We start from the raw sequence: 8,824 nt of genomic DNA, 5'->3' as shown, positions 1-8,824 counted from the left end.
TCGATTTCCACCCTAGATACAAGTCAATGCCAAACATATCAAACAGTACTCGAACTTACTGACTCAATTTTCCATACCTGGATCCATGATCAGCTGGCTCACATTTCTCTTTTTGCAGCAGCTAGGATCACAAACATCCACCTACCTCAAGATGAACCACCATATAAGATTATTTGACCATACACAAAATTAGGAAAGTACACCACCAATTATAGTTACAAGTGTCTACTCTGAAACACCAACAAAAATCTTCTTGCAACCACCATCTTAAGGATGCTACCATGTCCACCAAAAATACAATTTTTCTTGTGAAAAACATATTAAAAAAAGGATTACCCACCTTCAACATCCTCAAAAAGATACAAACCAATACCAATATTTATCCAAATTGCAATGTTGCACTAGAAACAACGTTATATCTTTTCTTATATGCCAAGTTTATGAGACATACTGGCCTGTGCTTATCAACCATCTTTCTAGCCACCTTAATTACACTCTTAGGGACTCTACTCCTTTAAATATCCCATAGACAATATCCTAAATTCTACTGAAAAAATCCTCTACTTTCTTCACCACCTCATTATGCCTCCTCTTCCGGAATTTTTAGTGAAAAATGAGCTCATCTACTCACATTAGACCTAGCGCTCAGGTGGTTCAGCCACGCCTAAGACAATAGCAGCCGTTAAATATTGTACAAATAACACTCCAACTGCGAAAGGAATTCACCTGGAAAGAAGGGGTTACTCTCTATTTACCATATGTATTACCAGCTGCAAATCCAAATCATAATCGACAAATTACACAGATAATTTCAGTATGGTGGGTTCCTAATAATGGAACGGTCAAACTAAACACTGACGTGGCATCTAGAGGAAACCATGACACATTGAGGTCGGTTTCATTTGCAAAGACTTCATAACTACAACTCTAACAGTCTTAATACAATCTTTGGGATAACCACTGCACTGATAGCTGAAACTTGGGTCATGTTGATACCAATAAGACGATCGAAAAACAAATAATTGACCTAAGTGTGCTTTGAAACAAACTCATAAAAATTGGATAGCTTCGTCAAAGCTGATAATGAACCGCCTTGGTATTTCTCAGGTATGATAACGAAAAGTAAGTACTGTGGTGAGACTAATTTCATATTGCACACTAAACCATAACTACCAAAAGGAAAACCATACGGCAAATGAATTAGCAATCCAAGCAGCATACGGAAGCCAATTAGGAATATTCTCGACTACGATATGAGACCATATTGTTTCATATTTCTTGTACATAATCCTATTAGTTGACTCCTTAGGAATAGATATCCATATATAATTTCTTTATAGTACGACAAATAGTATAATAAAATTATTTCATGTCTAAAGAGAATCAATGTTCTGCTAAGAGCTATACAAGTACACGAATACAACTAAAAGCGGATATTACATCTAGTCCAAAATTTGGTAGTATGTAATTGGTATAACAGCTTAAATCAGTGCTTGTCCAATCTGGACTAGGTCTCGGGGTTTTTTAAACATAACCTTTAATGACCAATATGTATTCGTGTAGTCTTAGCTTTAAAAATAAAATAATTTAATTCTAGAATGTGTCATTTCATTAATCATATGTCCAGACCGTAAAACTTGGCATGGTCAAGCCGTGTGGTTCATCCATTAAAATTTGAAATGGTACTTATCGTCTAATAAATACATGGAACACTCCCTCGAGACAGAGAAAGGCTTGCAAGATTGCGGGATTGAATCATGTTTCAGTTTTGAACTATAAATTTTATATTAAAAAACCAATCTTTTTAAAAGGGAGTTTTTTTTGTATGCGTTATTGGTTGGAACCGCTACTGGATAACACAAAGCAAGTCCTACATAACAAGCAGACTTGCATCTAAAATTCATATTATCTATTCTGACGAAAGTTATTTTTTTCCTTCTTTGATATAGAATTACAATAGATAGCCGAAAATCCTTTAAAGAACAACGAAATGAAATTTTGCTAAAAAAATAAGCCATAACAATAATTTTTGCTCGTACCATTTTATTTAATTTTTCTAAACGCTAGTTCGGCTTCCAAAAATTAATACTTAATCAGAATTCACTGAAACCAGTGACAAGCAGATCCTTCTACTCCTAATCGAATGCCGATGCGTCATTCTTGTTCTCATGGACGTCCTAAAGGCGGCCCTTCTATAAGATCTTTTGGTGGTGGCCTGGGCATATCAGCATCTCGACCTGGTCTTCAAATCAATGAGGTCCACAATTAATCAATGCGATCGTTTTGTTTTATTTTTAACATGACATCTTATAGATCGATGGAAAAGTACGAAAAAAATAATCAAGGGCATCGTATTCATAACTGCTTGTTGCGTGTGCAATGTAGTGAATAAGCGTTGTTAAAAAAAAAACGAATATTGTCTATACTTAAGTGACTATGGATAATAAATTGGGAATATGCCCCAAAACTCAGTGTCATCTTGGAGATATGCCTCACATTTCCAGTTCCTGGTAATATGCCCCACCGTCCAAATTTACATCCATGAAAGTTAACTAGCCAATATCTCGAGCTTGACTAGTCAACATCTCGACGTAAGAGATATCATGAACATTGAAATAAAAATCTTCTCCCATTACGCTTATACTGTATGTTATTCGATCATCGTCTTAAGGTTCAATGAGAAATCAGAAGTCGAAAATCAAGAAGCATATGCAATTAAAAATCATAAGGTTCAAGATCGAAATAAGGAAGCTTTTAAAGAAGAAAGATGACTCTGCGATTGATTCCTGGTGGGTTATTTTTCTTCTGTGAATAGTTGATGGATCAAGATAATCAAGCCTTACCCAATCCTTGAACTGTACAATAAAAGTTATATAACCATGATTGATTGAATGAGAATTTCTTCTAATTGATGATGATTTGTTCTTAAATTGATGAATGGATACTTCTTAATAACGTGGAATTGTAGTTCTATAAGTTTGATTTCAACCTTTAGGGTTTTCAGATGTAATATTAGGGTTCAAATATGAAATTGGGGATTTTCATATTAACATCACAATTCATGTAATTATAGATGTTTCTTTAGTTATTTTTGTTTCTAATCGTGAAAGGTTACTTTGATGATGATTTTATGGAAGTTAAAATGAATATTGATTATGGTGTTAGTTATTGTCGAAAGAGGTAGAATTTTACTTGCGTGAACTCTAATTGATTTATGGAGATTGGACATTTTAAGCTTCTCCATTTACTAAATATGAACTAGTTGATATTGTTTAGGTTAATGGTGACTACTGACCTTGCTGCAATCTTGAAGAAACTACCTCTAGGAAACACGATGAAGAAGATGTATGATTTTATGCGAGTGGTTTACACATGTGATGCAAGGGTGTAGAGTTTTTTTTACACGTATCAGCTCACATGTGTATATACATTGACCACTTAACATTTTGGACGGAAATTTAAACTGCTGGGGCATATTACCGAGAACTGGAATCTCGGGATATATTCCCAAGATTACATCCAATTTTGGGGCGTATTCCCAATTTTCCCTAATAAATTTATGATGCTTCAACAAAAAAATAAAATTAAGTGAAATTATGAATAAGAATCTCCATTTTTGTATACATAAAATTTATTACGATCAAAATAAAAAGACAATGAACCGACTGATTACTCACAAGCGACTTGAGATAAGAGGAGGATCAATCATAATAATCGAAGCACTTGAGAGAAAAGCATCCCCATCCTTATTCTTATTAGTTTGGCGGTTGAAATCGATTAGATTTTGGAAACCCTAACTAGAAATATTTTTATTATGATGCAAAACTCTGAGATAAGTAGTTTGGTATTTAGAACAAGAAGGCATGCATTGTTGTTGGTATTTATAAAGAGATGAGAACATAGGATGTTTAAAGTTAGCACAAGCAGGAGACCAAAGTCAAGTCGACTGTAAGTTTAGTATTTTGAGTTTGCTGTGTTCTTCCACATTTTTGAAAAATGCAGCTTGGAACGTTCCTTGGATTGGAAGCACAGGAAACTTGCAAGACATGCGAAATAAATCTTTGTTCTTATCAAAAATTGATTCTTATGGAAAAAATCCAACGGGGTTCCCACAACCATAACCGTTTTGAAATATACCAGGTGAAAATACCCCTAACCTTTTAAAAGTACTTTATTACAATTTTTTCTAAATAACGGTTTCCATGCAGAAAGTGTTGGGCGGGAGTTATTTCACCTACTAAAAATTTTATTTACCCCTAAACAACATCTTCTTGGTGGGGAAGGTAAATGATTTGATGGTCCTGAAAGAGATATAACGATCCTAAACCGGTATAGAAAAACCCGAAAGCATTGTAACAATCCTGAATCGGGCTCGATGAACTTGAACGTTATAGAAGGTTGATTCTCCACCAACCAAAAACCCCAAGATAGTTGGAAATAATGACCCTTTTTTGGGAATGATGTAACGAACATGAAAACAGTAAAACGATCATGAACCGAGTTCGACAAACCTGAAAAATGATGTAGAAGATAAATATGGAAATAATTAAAGGGTAAATAAGTAAAATTTTGAAAAGCAAACTAATGTTGACTAACTTAGATGGAAAACTTAATTGTCAGGGTACTTTTGAAATATTTCAAATATTGGCGGCATATCTCTAAACCATATTTTCATTTGCAGGCACTTTATCAGAATTCTCAAAATAGAGAACATTATGTTTCTTTGTATCTAACCAGGAATGAAAATCATCATATAGTTCTGAGCTAGAATGTGAGGAACATGCCGAATTAGAGCTGGTATCAGTCGAAGAAAGAATAACACTTATTACTATTTTTTGATCGGTAATGTTATGTATTTCATTGAAAAAGAAATAAAGCTTATTGGATGTAAGCAAAGTACAACACTCATGTAAGAAGGAAGAAAAAACTCATTCAACTCAAAAACAGACTTTCCATGGGAAAAGATCCATGACAACCCGCCCAAAAATAAGCGTAAGATCTTATTTAAGTTTTTCATGACAAATGGTTTTCCTTACTTTGAAAAGTGGTTTAGGGTGTACCCCTACAATCACCATCTAATTTATGGATGCACTATGCCTTAGTGTTATATTAAAAAATATATACTATTTTACCCATAAAATTTGAAATTTACTTTAAACCCTTTCTCCATTAAGGTTTGTGGATTTAATTTATGTGCGACAACATCCTAGTATTTTAATTGTTCATATAGATTTGGTTTATACCCTTCCTCCATTAAAGTTTATGAATATAAGATTGGTTTAAGTGTGGTACTATTATAACATATATTTGAGAATTTTTTATTTAAGTATGATAACATCATAACTTAGAGGGGCAATTGCGTTATGTGGCTACAATTACCTACGAAAAACTGAAATGGCCACCGAATATGGACTTTGTACAGTTTTTTTCACCCTTGTACCCTTAACTGTTCACAACTGTTGACTGTTAAGTCCGAAAAAATAGTGACACCGAGAGTATTTTGAATATTTTATTATCTAGTATCAAGTTTCCGGAGTCATGACTATGAGGAAAAGTAGGTCCTTTTGTAAATAACTTATATTTTATCTTCAGTATCACTGACCCTCGGTACCCAAAATCATGACACTGGAACGTCAATGTCACTGACCTTTGACCTCAAAATTATGACACTGAGGAATTGGTATCTACGTAGGTTCCACATCAGTTCAAGGTAGGGTGGGAATATTTTCTTACACCCCCCTTATATCTCCTTCTAAATTGTTCTCCACTACGCATACTTCGTTTAAACTCAACATAACTAATATCATCACTCTCAGATGCATACGAAGTACATTAGAAAAACACAACCAAACCTATTCTCAGTCGACTATCCTTAACCTGAAAATCAACCAAAAACTAACGAATACGATATTAATGGTTAAATTAAGCTCCAAATAGTCGTATTATTGTCACACACACTAGTCAATAAATTTAATTCTCTTTCACCTGGGTCCAACAATTTCCTATGAAATCACCAATATAAGCAACAAATCTTTCTCGATCGAGCTAATAAATTCATAATTTACTGAATTAGGGTTTATAAATGAGTATCTAAAAATGAAACATTTCTAAAATTCATGTTTTACTACCAATAATCAAAAACCCTTATCTAATAAATAAATAAATAATCAACCCATTAAACAGATTCAATCAAAAAGAAGAGTTACTTATCAAATATTGTAGCACCATGACCAATGAAATACTGGATAATAAGAAATCTCAAATTCGATATTTTTAACTTGAATTAATTTCCGTATGAAAAATAAATTGAAAGTAATTAATTTAGTTATTAAATATTGTAACTTTATTTCCATATGAAAAAGAAATTGTAAGTAATTAATTTCCATATGAATCTTAAATCTGCAAGTTTTTTGGTTTATTATGTTCTTGATAAAGTTCCTTGTTTTTAATAACTAAATTAAACAATAAATAAGGGAATAAATACTCTTTTTAATTTATTACTTTCTATAGCATGCCAAACACTAAAATTCCAATACATGTAATTGCAATGCAGTGTAAATCAACTGCATGTAATCGGAATACCGTGCATTCTTATTTTTTTGCATGCCAAACGGACCCTTAGTTAAGGTATTCAACATCCAATTGTGTGTCCGATTCTAATCAACCATCAAACAATTAACAAGAAAAAGGATGAGTATGTTTTTATCTCAAGTGTTTAGATTATTATACATGATCCTCCTCTTATCTCAAGTCGCTTGTGAAAGGTAATTTCTTTTTTTTTGAAGAAAACAAATATCTAATTAAATTTATCCTCAAAGAGCATGAGGCGTTGCATAATACAATTAGGGGATCATCATGAACCCATCATCTGTTTGAAAAGTTTGAAATTGCAAATTGAACTAAGTCATGAGCGATTGAATTTGCATCTCTAGGAATGGCTGTAAAACTAACTTCACTAAATTCCTTGATGCGGTCTTGAACTGAAAGAACAGTGGAACGAATACTCCAAGGAATATCATTCATGTTCCCTGTTATGGATTTAGGGATCTCCTCAGCATCTCCTTCAAAAATTAGTTTAGAAACTTGTAATCTTCGTGCCCGTTGTATACCAAGACCAGAAGCTTTAGCCTCAGCCACCACTGATGAGAAAGAGTCAAAACAAAAAGCACCACTTCCCAAATATCTGCCAGAAGAGTCTTTAGGTATTGCTGCAGCAGCACATCTTTCATTGTTATACGCTGCATCTACATTGATTTTAATGAATAATTGGGGAGGAGGAAGCCATTGAACCATGTTTTGCTGTTGAATAGGGACCAAAGAACAGAAGTTTAAAGCAAGATGTAAATCAAACACCTTAAAATCCTGTAGAGCCTTTTGGATGCAGAGTGGAACCGAAGGTTGAAAATTATTGAAAACTCGATCATTCCTCATCTTCCAAATATTCCATAAAATATATGAACCCAAGTTTAAAGTAATACCTTGATCTTCCTTGTTTAACCAATGTTGGATGATGTCCATTACAACTGAATCATTAGGGATATCAATGAATAAAGGACTTTCTTGCAAAACCGCTTTGGAGAATTGACAAGAAAATAACAGGTGATAAACTGATTCTTCTTCCAAGTTACAAAGAGGGAAAATATTATGGATATGATTATTAAACTTTGAAAGATTACTGTAAACTGCCAGCCCATTATGAAGAACCTTCCATATAAAAGTATGGATTTTTGGTTGCGTCTTCATCTTCTTCCAAAATAACTTCCATGGGAATGAAGAGATTGTTGAACTTGAAGCCACATTATCTGCCAAAAGTTTGTAACAAGACTTTGAAGTGAAATTTCCTGACTTTGTCTTTAACCAAAAAATTTTATCTTCTATAGACTCATCTTGTGGAATATAAATACTTGAGATAGCTTCTGCATGATCCCTCGGAAAAATTTGAAACAAAAGTTCAATATTCCAAGTTCGTTGCCCCTGCATAAAGAGATATGAAACACAATCCACCTGGATATTTGACTCAGTTAACCATGGAGGTCTAAATCCCGGTATATTAGGTACCCAGGGATCTTTCCAGATGTGTATAGAGTCACCTGAGCCGATAAACCAACAACAGTTATTTGTAAAGATCTCTCTGACTGCTAACATATCTTTTCAAGTTTTGGAATCTTCAGTTTTTGGATCACAATCCCAAAAAGAAAGGGACTGTAGATATTTAGCCTTATATAACCTACACAACATCTGAACAATTTAAAAAACGCCACACCAGTTTAGCAACCAAAGAAGATTGTAAGTTTGGTGTGATTCATTAAAAAGGTTCCAGTTAAGAAGATGAATAAATAAAATAATATCTATGCATCAAATGTTGACTCTATACACGAAAATATGAAGAAGATACAGCCATATTGCTACCAGGAACGTGGTGAAGCATTGCTCGTCTGCTTTGGTTACCACAGTGAACTGTCTCCTGCCCATGATTGTTGAAATGGAAGGCACATCCATCCGCGACGTCACGGAATCGACTATTGAAAAGTGGGAAAACATGGTGTCTACCTGTGAATCCCTTGAGTTTAACGTAAGTTGGCTACGGCATCGCCTTGACATTGTGAAGGTTGATAGAGCCGGTATCCTTGCCAACGTCGTTCCTGCCGCAAAAGCCATGTTGGAAGAGGAGGAGGCTCTGACCGTGGAATCCCAAAAGGTAGAAAAGGCAATCCGGGACTTGAAGAGTAGGACTGAAAGATATCAAAACAGGTTGAAGATGATGCTTTCAAGGAACTACAATCTATTGGATGGGCTTTTCTGAGTCATGTAGTTGTGAGACACA

This window comes from Papaver somniferum, chromosome 3, assembly GCF_003573695.1.
Source record: "Papaver somniferum cultivar HN1 chromosome 3, ASM357369v1, whole genome shotgun sequence".
In the NCBI taxonomy this organism is placed as follows: Eukaryota; Viridiplantae; Streptophyta; class Magnoliopsida; order Ranunculales; family Papaveraceae; genus Papaver; species Papaver somniferum.
This window is presented reverse-complemented; position numbering follows the sequence as displayed.